Source organism: Vicugna pacos, chromosome 3 (assembly GCF_048564905.1).
Source record: "Vicugna pacos chromosome 3, VicPac4, whole genome shotgun sequence".
NCBI classification, from domain to species: Eukaryota; Metazoa; Chordata; class Mammalia; order Artiodactyla; family Camelidae; genus Vicugna; species Vicugna pacos.
Genome location: NC_132989.1, coordinates 80,300,497 through 80,312,370, shown reverse-complemented (window position 1 = coordinate 80,312,370; position 11,874 = coordinate 80,300,497). Strand labels below are relative to the sequence as shown.

The 11,874-nt window shown below is 40.7% G+C and overlaps 1 long non-coding RNA gene across 1 annotated transcript in view; it reads left to right on the top strand.

Annotated features, from left to right (window-relative positions):
* The window catches only part of LOC116278408 (uncharacterized), a 127,744-nt gene that overhangs the window by 111,992 nt on the left and 3,878 nt on the right, over positions 1 to 11,874 (top strand). The window lies entirely within an intron of this gene.

Here is an 11,874-nt window from a genome sequence, read left to right as displayed (position 1 = left end):
TTGCCCCATGAGCAACATGTGAGGGTATCCTCCAGGCAATCCCATTTCAAATCCCACACCCTTCCTTTGACCAAAATCCTGCAAACATGAGCATCTATGGGGAGCAAATCATGGCCCCACCCGCCCCCCACTCTGCTGTTTATCTGCTTCTTTCCTTTTGTTTAGTCTCCTTCTAGTTATTGGGCAATCACTTCTGGTTCCAGGGAGCCAATTCTTGTTTTATTTTTCCAACCTAAAGATGAATAAGGAATCTATCTTCTCTAGTCTGATGCACAAGATGAACTTTCTCAACTCATCCTCCTCAAGGAAAAGAAGTTGTTAGATGAGTCCCATGTGTGTTTAAGTTTATATATGTCTTATAAATAGCATATACATAACACAGATGCAGGGTGCCATCTCTCAGGAAAGCTATGCTCCTTATGCGTGTATAAAGTGATGTAAATGTTGCCATGGTTAGTATCTCTGTTTTGTTGAGTGTATGTGTGTGTGTGTTGGAGGTGGGGGCTCTCCAATGGGCATTTTGTAATTTAGAAAAATCCCTGGGTACTTTTAAAGCATTGGTTCACAACGTACATTTTTAAAAGTGTCATCAATGGCAGCATATTTGTTGCCATTTTTTGAAAACACTTCCTTGTGGAAGGACTCATCCACACCCAGAATACTGTTTCTGCTTTCTTAGATGCCTGCTTGTTTCCCACATTTAGGACCCATTAAGTCTATTGATAAGTGTGGGAGGAGGATGAAAATCAGACAAAGATGGGGAACATGAGAAAGGGATGAGAAAGGCAAGATTGAATATTTAAAAGTGTCAATCATTCTTACTCTTTTCCTGGGTCTGCCATCTTCTGTCTGTGTGACTTTGGGACCCTCTGTGCCTCAGTTTCCTCATCTGTAAACTGGAATAAGAACAGGGCCAACCTCCTGGGGAGTTGTGGACTGTAATGAGTAACTATTTGTTAAGTGTTTAGAGCACTGTCTGTCACATTCTCTAAATGTCACCCATCCTTATTCATACTCTAGTCAATACATAAGGTGTTGGGGCTGGGCCTTTGGAAGGAGAATAATTCTTCATATCAACACCACCATCACACATTATTGAAAAGTTTTTGGTGTGAATGGGGCCAACTGACACCCAGACTTCCCCTCCCATCATTGCTATCTCCTCTCCTTCCCCAGGTTTAATGTGTTCCTTTATCTGCTCTAAACCACAGATAACTTATCATATTACTACTCCTAGGGGAATTTGTATTTTAACCTTAAGATCAAAACCTTAACTGAAAAGGTGGAATTTCAGAAGGTGAGGGTGGAAAGGTGTGCCTAAAACCTCTCCAATCACACCCCAGATGTGGTGGTTTCATTCATCTACCAGCGAAGCTGACTCCGGCAGGAAGTCACTTGCACTTTTCACTCAATGAGGTCTTGCTCTCCTGGATCTTGCAATTTAAAAAAGAGAACTTTGATCCAGAGTGATTATAGACTAAGTAAGTAGTAAAGCAACATGGACTGAGTTGACCCCCACTCTCGTCCCAGGTATTGACTTAGGAGTGTGGGGGACACTCAGGTGAACAAGACCTGGTGTTTGGCTTCCTGAGCTTCACAGTTTGTTGGAAGGGACAACACACATCAGATGGCGAAAAGGAAATGTGTGTGAGTGAAAGGAAAAGAGGTGTGTTGACAGAAGACAGCCTGAGGTGTATATAGAGCAGGAACGTTTCTCAAGAACTTGAAAGCGTTGGAGGTCTTCCGAAAGGGTTAGTTGTACATGGCCTGGAGGCTGAGGTATGGACTAGAAAGTGACTGAGCCCAGCCCTTTCCAGCTGGATGATTAACTGGACGCTGCAGCACAGGGACCTTCACTGGAGAGAAGTAGGAGCCTGAGTATTGATGACTCATTCTCATCTACTTGACATCATCTTCAGACTTCCATTTAACTTTTCCCTTCCACATCAGACACCCCTAATTCCTGGGTGGTCTGCCACACCACTTCCTGCCAAGTCCCAGCTACTTTACTCTAGGTGGAGGGCTGGGGTACTGGATCTTATTTCAAAAGAAGAGGGGAAATTGAAACCAGAAAGGCTTTGTGATGAACTTTAAGAGATTCTTTTTTTCCTCCAGTACAGGTTTCCTAAGGCTGATATCTCTAGCTTAGGGCATGTTTTCTTTCTTCTTCTTCTTCTTCTTCTTCTTCTTCTTCTTCTTCTTTTTTTTTTTTTTGGTGAGAGTTACCATTCAAAATGGAAGTCCTTTTATAATTCGATCTAGTTATGCAAACATAGCCCATTGATGTTGACAAATAGAGACCAGATGCAAGTAATCCACTCAAGCATAACATGGAATAACTAGCAGGAGCTAAAGCAAACTGTCTCCCTCCCCACCACCCAGTTACCTCATAAGAATTCCTTCCACTTGGAAATGAGCAACAGGAAAAGGAAAAAAAAAAGGAGACTATTAAGATGTTTCAGATGGTCTTAAAATGACAGCAGTAGAGTTGCTTGGATCACACAAGATTGCCATGTAAACAACTGAAGTAATTTCAGAGTTATATGAAATTAGGCATGCATCCCTAAGAAAAGTTAAGTACCTCCATCTCATGAAGGATAAATTAATTACATCAGGACAGCAGATTCCAAATGGAGGTCACTGAGTCAGTGCTTCATAGCCGGTTGTACACAAGAAGACTTGGTTCTTTGCAATTCACTGAACAGGGCGTCACCGAATACGGTGAAATTTTATGACATTCCCTGGGGCACTGGGTATTTTAACTGTACTGGACAGACAGCTAAGCAGTTGTTGGGTGAGGCCTAATACAGGGAATCCTAGAATGGCAGTGGGGCTGCCATTTTCCATAGACAAGGAAGTTTCAGTTGAGTAAAAGGAGGTAGGTCATATAAACCAATTCATAGCAAGTCCCCACACCTCTGAGCTGGCCAACATTGCTGCCTGCTTTCTCAGCATGCTGTTGCCTTATGAGTGAGTGTGATCAAGAGGCTGAAATCTTGACTAGTGTGGTAGGTCAGGATTTCTTTTAGAATAGTTCTTTTTTTTTAAATATCTTTTTTTAACGGAGGTACTGGGGATTGAACCCAGGACCTTGTGCATGCTAAGCATGTGCTCTGCCATGGAGCTGTATCCCCCCTCACCCAAGAATAATTCTTGACTCTTTTTAATTGACGTATAGTCAGTTTACAATGTTGTGTCGAATATCTGGTGTACAGCATAATGTTTCAGTCATACATATACATACATATATTCCTTTTCATATTCTTTTTCATTATAGGTTACTACAAGATATTGAAAGTTTCATGTGCTATATGGTAGGTCCTTGCTGTTTATCTATTTTATATATAGTAGTTAGTATCTGCAAATCTTGAACTCCCAGTTTATCCCTTCCTACCCCTTTTTCCTCCAGTAACTGTAAGTTTGTTTTCGATGCCTGTGAGTCTGTTTCTGTTTTGTAAACAAGTTCATTTGTGTGTGTGTGTATGTCTCTCTCTCTCTTTTTTTTTTCTGATTCCACATATACATGATATCATGTGGTATTTTTCTTTCTCTTTCTGGCTTATTTCACTGAGAATGATGATCTCCAGGCCCATCCATGTTGCTGCAGGTTGCATTATTTTATTCTTTTTTATGGCAGAGTAGTATTCCATTGTATAAATATACCACAACTTCTTTATCCAGTCATCTGTTGATGGACATTTAGGTTGCTTCTGTGCCTTGGCCATTGTGAATAGTGCTACTATGAACACTGGAGTGCAGGTATCTTTTCTAATTAGAGTTTCCTCTGGATATATGCCCAGGAGTGGGATAATCCTTGACTTGAAATGCTTTTTTAAAAAAAAAGCAAGATCCAGGGCTCCGTGGATCTTCATAGGTGGCAGAGAATAAGATGAGAAGTTGGACTTAAAAAAAAGAGAGATAGCTATACTTCAAGTTAGGAAAACCAGAATCCAGAGAAGCATTTGGGTGAAATCTTCCCAATTTGGCTCTTTGACTGAATCAGACACAAACCAGGAAATACCCAGAAGGTGCTCAGTAAATGCTGGTGGTATGAATGTTGACTCAAACCCTGAAGCTCCTTCCGTGAGATTCTCCAGAGCTTTGATGTTATTAACAGAAATTTCTTCCTAAAGTCAACCTCAATCCCTCAATCAGCAACTTTAGCTGATTTTCTCCCATCTTGCTCTGAGGAAAAACAGGGAGGATGCTGATATTGCTGTTCTCACGTCTCTGTTAAATTTGTGCACATTAAAGCTGCCCTCAATCTTCCATATTGTGGGCTAAATAACCCCAATTTTGTAAGATTTTCCTTTGGAAACACAATTTCACAAATATTTCTCGGTGCCCATCTTAAGAATCACAGATGTTTAGAAGTAACTTACATATGACCATACAGACATAGCCACTCTGAGATAACAGATGTGCTTCATTCACAAAGGTCGCGCTTGCTCTTGCCTTCCCTGCATCCTGGGCAGCTGCTGGCAGTGCTGTAGGTTTCTATCTTCTCTCTCGAGCCTGGAAGGAGGTGATGGCTGATGAGCTAGACTAATAAGATGCAGCCTCACACTGATTAAACGTCCATTTTCTTGGGGAAATGGCTGACAGGAGCAGGATAAAGCTGTGAGGAAGCTGGTAGCAATTTCCCAAATCTACCACTACCAGTGAGCTTTATTTGCGTGCTTAGAGCTATTATTAGCAAAACAACGGCTGGAAAATGTAGTGGGGAGAAAATTAAGAAATGACAGACCTGCTGTTAAAAAGTAAGACAAGAGCTTCTTTCGTTAAGTTTTGCTAAGTTTTTCAAAGCAGAAAGTTTCACTTTAGCAAAACACATCATCCAGCCGTGGCACCTGGGCATGGAATGTGAACAGGCAGAGTGAGCTCCAGTTTTCCACGTGTGGACTCTGGTCTGAGCACCTCGGGGCTCTCTACTAGGGAAGAGAAGCATGCTGGCCTTAACATCCAAAAGTTAGCTGTGGACCATGGTGTAGCTGCTGATGGGATGGAGAGATCGTGCAGGAGTGTGGTGGCAAGAGGAAAAAGCTGTTTTTAAATAGTAACAGAAAGGACTCTGGCTAGGGTTGTGCTTTCCAATACAGTGGCCACTAGCCGCATGTGGCTATTGGGCACTTGCAGCGTGGGTGGTCTGATTGAGTTGTGCTCTGTGCGTAAAATACACACCAAAGCTCAAAGAATTAGTATGGGGAAAAAAGAATGCAAAATACATCATTAATGATTTCTAAGATTGACCACATATTGAAATGCTATTTTGGATAGATTGGACTAAATAACATATAGGATTAAAGTGAATGCTACAACATGAGTGAACAACTGAAAACACTATTCTAAGTGAAAGAAGCCAGACACAAAAGGCCACACGTTGTATAATTCCATTTACATGAGATGACCAAGGACCAAATCCATAGAGACAGAAAGTGGATGAGTGATTTCTTAGGGCTGGGGTTTTTGGAGGGAAATGGGAAGTAAGTGCCGATGGGTATGGAGTTTCTTTAAGGGGTGATGAAAATGTTCTAAAATTGATTGTGGCACATGTTGAACAATTGTGTACTTTAAATGGGTGAATTGTATGGTGCGTGAACTATATCTCAGTAAAGCTGTTTAAAAAAATGACAAATTTGGATGTGAAAAAAAATTTTCCTGTTGATTTTAAACTTTAAAAAATGTGGCTACTAGAAAATTTATAATTACATAAGTAGCTGGCATCATATCGTATTGAACTGCTGTCCTAACTGGACAGAGGGTGAAGAAGCTGAGGAAACCCAGGGCTAGTGGTACCCAAAGTGAAGGTCATAAACATGGGACAGAAGAGCAGCCAGAAGTGGTCACCTTTGGTGCAGGACAAGGAGAGATGAGGTGGGAGGGAGAATCTGGCCTGCCAGGTTGGGGGATTTTGAGGATAATGATAAAACTCCAAGACTAGGGCAGGACTTTGCACCAAGTCCCAAAACATGGGACTGATGGCAGACCAGAATTTCTGGCCCCTAGGGAAACTGGGGTGCCATGTTTGATCACCTCTCCAGAAGAACTCTTATCAGCCCAGCCCTATCTTTCACAAGTGGCTTCCCAGCTGCCTCTGATCCAGGCTGACAACCTCTGAGCTGGGAAGGTCCACATCTTGACCCACCTATAATGTATTTGCATACCTGGAAGCCAGCCTTGGTGAGCTACAGCAAGCAGCTCTGGCCTTTTTCTGGGGGATGGAAACTTCTTCAAGGAATATTGCCAAAGGAGCTTGTCTGATCTGCTTATGAAATGCCATAAACAAACCCTGGTGTTGATCGGAGGCTTGGCTGGTTGAAGTATAAAGGGAAACCTTGGGTGCCTTCTTGGCATCCTCTCCCCAAACCAGATTTCTTTCCAATTCAGTTCCCCAACCTCCCACCACAAAAAAAAAGCACAACAGTATTTCAGAGGACACAGCTCAGTGAATGATGAATAAGAAAAACACACTTAGGGCCTCCCAAAAGGAAGGACCCCATGGCTTATCTCTGGAGACCAGAAAGATGATTGGACTGAAGGGTAGATTGGGGTGAATGAGGCAGATGAATTGTAATCCCAAGGTCTAGTTCTGAAGGAGGGGTCAGTACCTTGGAAAGGGGAGAGAAAATTAAATACACTGAACTTGGCAGTGGCTGATTAAAATTTAAAATAGCAAAGTGAGTATTTGACACTCTTCTGTGTCTTATCCAAGCTATGTCCTGAAATTTGCTCCTCCTGAAGTAAACATTAGTTTCTCTCATGACTGACTAGTGTATCAGGTTTCAGCAGACAGGGTGGCTGGCCACCGAGAAAATGGAGTTGCCCACATTCATGAACCTAGGAGCGTTGTCTGGGCAGAGGCAGAGCTCCTGATGAAGTAACAGCAGAAAGTTATCTGTGTTCAATGAAGGCATAGGAGACACAGAGGAGAGCATCTCCTGTATGAGTGTAAGCTCCTGAAGGGCAAGATTATGAATTATTCATGTCTATGTCTCCACCATAGGGACTGGCACATGGTAAATACACAAGGAATATTTGTAGCATGGATGGTTGGCTGGCTGAATGAGAGGGAAGGGGGAGGGATAGGACACAACAGATAATTGATTAACATTTCTGTTATGTAATGATTTAGTGTTTTGGGCAATGGATGATGAGGAAGGAGAACTTGAAATATTTCATCTATGTGATAGAGAAATAAATTCTGAAAGTGTTAAACTAATATGATAGCACAGTGCATATTTGGTTTTGTCAACAATCTAGCTTTTCCAAACAGTGCTTAGACATGTTGAAAGGGGAAAAAATGCCTAGAATTACAGCTCATGGGCCCCTCTCTCTCTGGATCTTAGAAAATGCAAACCACTTAGGAGTGGACAAATGACTTAATGATGATGTTGTCAGGGCCCTCAGAATAAATATTGCCTTTTCCATTGCCACTGCTGGTGCTACATAGTGCAGCTGGCATATCCTCAAAAGGCTGAGATCTCCTCATTCTTATCTTCTGAGTCAGGAAGCACAAGGTGGTGAGAAACTTGCTCAAAAAGCGTTTGAATCATTCATCCCATGTCCCTTCAAGGTGAGGCAATCCTTTCTGCCCAGGGACCCTGTTCTATGAGTTGGCTTTTTGTATTTGGCAGTTAACATTCTATATTTTAAATCAAGGTATTTAAAAGTTGAGCTATAGAGAGAGTTTCTATCTCCAGATAGTTCTGTAATAGATCTTAAAAGACTCCTCTGGACTATTAGAGGGTAGGGAACTTCAAAGAAAGCAAAACCATGTGTTATTTTCAGATTGAACTTAGATCTCTAAAAATTCTGTGTAACTCTCTTATATGGGTCTGAGGCATGCCAGTAACCGAGGCAGACGTGACCCTGGCAGGGTGAGCTAAGAAAGCTGGATTCTTTGCAGGAAATAATTTACTGTGATATCATGATGGGGGGTGTGCAGGTGCAACTGGGTGGGAGCCCTTGGCACCAGGACTCCCTGTAATGGGTCCAAATCCCTGGTGCCTGTATTCCTTGACCCAAGTCACTTCTGCTCATGAACCTGTACTATGACTCAGAAGCAGCCAGCAGCAGCTGAAAGGAAATGATGTGGCAACTGTGTCCAAAGATGATGGTTAAATATTGGAAGCAGAAAAGAAAATCCATTTTAAAAGATGCCGTTGTAATTTACAAAGGCTGTGCAAGATTTGAAAAGCATGTTTAGCATTCCAAGTATTTTCCCTCCTGTGTCTTTAGAGACTGGTTCTGAGAGTGATTTTTTGTTTATTTAACATTTAATCAAAAGAGATGTGGACCCCACCAGCTTTTGAACAACAGCTTCAGTAGCACTGCCTCTTTGCATTTAGTTTGAGGAGAGAAACTTCAACCATACGGAGAATTTGATGTCTGTAATATGTACTAAAAGATCAGCTGGTCTAACTTTACAGGGCTAGTAAAAGGGAAGAATTTTCCTGTGCTCAGGTCTTTTATGAATTATAAATAACCATTCACTTTGGAAGATAGCACATCATAAAATTTTTTTTCACAAATACGCACAAATCCATTTTAAGATTCAAGAAAAAAAGATGTTCAGAAGTCTCAGATGTACTCAGTTTTGATTTCGTGGGGAAACATAGTTCTTTTACCATATGGACGCTTTTAAAGGGGCCTTCAGCTGGGGCTCAATAATGACACCCTAGTGGCTAAACAAGGGATTTCTTTCCTTCTAACATTATTTCTCTGTTATTAAAGGTGGGAAAACCTTCCACAAATAGCATACTATTAGAGTGCTTTAGGGGGTATCTTGGGAATCAAGGTTATGTGTCTGCTACAGAAATACTGTCTGTAATTATCATTCTCCAGTGGTTCTGAGGACGCAGTCTTGGTGCTTTCATTAATTTCTTGATTCTTCAAGTCTGAAGTGCTTGCCTGCTCTTGATATTCAATATTTTACAGTAGGAGTTTGTGTGTGTGTTTAGGGTCACAGGTCTCTCTCCCTCCCTTCCTCTCATAATAACCATTTCCTGGCTTCTTTTGTCTGCTAAAATAAAAGGTACAAAAGACTAGATTTGAAAAGAAAAAGAAGTCAGATATGAGATTCTTACAAACCCAAGCCTTCATCTTCTGTATTTATAATCTAAATATTAAAAGAGAGCATTTAGATCTAAGCACAGTGATTTACCTTCCAGCACTTTACTATGAGGGTTTCCGAAGATACACAAAGTTGAAAGAATTTTACGGTGAAAACCTGGATACACACCATCTAATTGTGGAGTCTGCCATTTGCATTTTGCTACTCTTGCTTTACCACATATCTACACATCCCTCTCCCACTAATCCATCTTACCTTTCTCATGCCTTTAAAAGTGAACAGCAGGCACGAACCAACTTTCTAAAAACTTCCACCTAAAACTTCAGTTCAGTATTTACTTTTTTCTTTTGATGTAGAATTCATATACAAAGGAATATAATCTTAAGTGTACATTTTCTGAGTTGACAATCAGAATGTGTACCCAAAGCCCTATCAAGACACAGCACATTACCATTGCCCCAGAAAGTTCCCTCCCCCTTTTCTGTCAATCCTCGCCTCTACTCTCCTTCCCAGAGACAACTCCTATTTCAACTTTTTTCACTATAGATTAGTTTGGCCTATTCTAGAATTTCATATAAATGGACTCAAGCAGAATAAACTCTTTTTGGTAAGATGTTTTTCACTCAGCATACTGTTTTTGAGATTGAGTCATGTTATTCTGTGTGACAGTAGTTCATTCCTTTGTATTGCTGAGTAGTATTCTATCATGTGACTATACCACAGTTTGTATAGTCATTCAACTGTTCATGGACACCTAGGGGGTATCCAGTTTTGGTTATTGTGAATAAAGTTTTGGGGAACATTCTTAGGCAAGCCTTTTCATAGATAATATGTTTTCATTTCCCTTGAGAAAACCTACTTGTGTAATTGCTAAATCCCAGGATAGGTGTGTGTTTAGTTTTTAAAGAAAATGCTATTCCTTTTTCTAAGCAGATGTACCATTTAATATTCCCGCCAACAATGTGTGAGAGTTCCAGTTGCTCCACATCCTTGCTAGTATTTACCATTATCATCCTGGTGAGTGTGTCATGATATCCCATTGTGGTTTTAATTTCCATTTTCCTGATGACTAAGAAGGTCGAACACATCATCATATGCTTATTTGCCATTCATATATCTTCTTTAGTGAAATGTCTGTTCAAATCCTATATACATTCAAACAATTTTATTCTTTATGACTGAGTAGGAGTTCTTTACACACTGTGGATATCAGTCCTCTGTCAAGTTTATGTTTCACAAATATTTTCTTCCAGTCCATGGCTTGTGTATTCATTTTCTTAATGGTCTCTTTTGATGAGAAGTTTTTAATTTCAATGAAATCCAATTTATCAATTTTTTCTTTTATAGTTATAGCTTTCAGTGACCTAGACAAAACACACTGATCTTAATAAATGGTGTTCCCAACATCTATAGTAGGCTCAAGGAAACTCAAAGCTTCACTGGGTTCATTGTAATAGCTGTTTGCGTATAGAAACATCCATTTATGTTCCTATTGGGAACAACTGAGGAAAACCTGGTGGTCTATCAACACTATCAAGAGCATCCCAGAGAATAAAGCAAAGTCTAGACCTCCCTTTCCATTGTTTTATAAGAACAAGAATGCTGTTTGATGGCTGGAAAGAGTCACCACCAATAAAACTATTGATCATGGCCTTAGTACGGAATCAAGTCAGCCCTTTTGCTTATGAGCATCATAAATGGCTTTTTATAAATTAATCATATGTTACTGAAAAACTGTATCTTAAATGGTTTGAATGTATGGTGTGAATGAATGAAAAGTCTTCCCCATAAAGGCTTTAAGAAATTAAGAAAAAAAGAAAAGAAATCCGCAGAGAGACCCAGGTGTTAGCAATGGCATGGGGGGAACTAAGATTGAAAGGGGGAATAGCTGACAATGAGAAAGAAAAGCAGGACTTGCAGAAGGAACTCTACCCCCCTGTTCCTAGGCTGCACACTGAAACATTCCCCAAGATTTAACCCTGGACTCTTTGCCAGCTGCTCTGCTTGTCAGCGAGGCTGTTCGATTTCTCCCTTTGTTTCTCATTTGGACCAAAGGGACACTCAATACAGACATGACATTTTGAAAACTGAAGTCACATCTTTTTTACCCTACCTTCATTGTTGTTCTGGCCTACTTTCTCTTAGACACTTTCTTGAGGGTGCAGGCTGAATGTGGTCTTTCAAACTTCATGTCAACTCCCTTGAGAGTCTCTCTCCCTCTCTAATTTCATCTTCTCTAGTGATCATTAATGTTCTGCAGCTGCTTATTTAGTTGTGGGTTATCCTGGGCCCTTTGCTTCTACTTTTTATCATTTAAAAAATTCCCCCTTTATTAGACACTGTGATTCAGAAAAAGAAAGGGGCGAAACTTAAATGGATGATTTTCACTGTTTGATTGTAGGTTGAAATTAGCCATCAAATTTTTGTTTTTCATTGATCCAGTAGGTTTTTATAACCTACCATTTGGATTTCTGACTATATGATTCTCATTGGAAGTTATCTTGACATATAAACTGTGGAGAGCAAACACCAATTAGCAAAGCCCCGGGCAGTCCTAACCCTGGAGAACACCCACCTGTGACTATGTGGGTGTGCCTGCCAGGCTGGGACACCATCTAGGATAACGGTGACTTTCCTAACCCACCTGTCTTCATCCAGTTAGTTGCTCAAGTTTGAAGAGCAGATGTGGGTGGTAAGTTTTTCTGGTCTCCTGGACCTGTTTCTGAAGAGAGCAGATAAGGTCAGAATGAGAGAAAGCTAAGTTCTGAGTTAGAAAAATCAAGTAGTACTTCAGAGCCTCT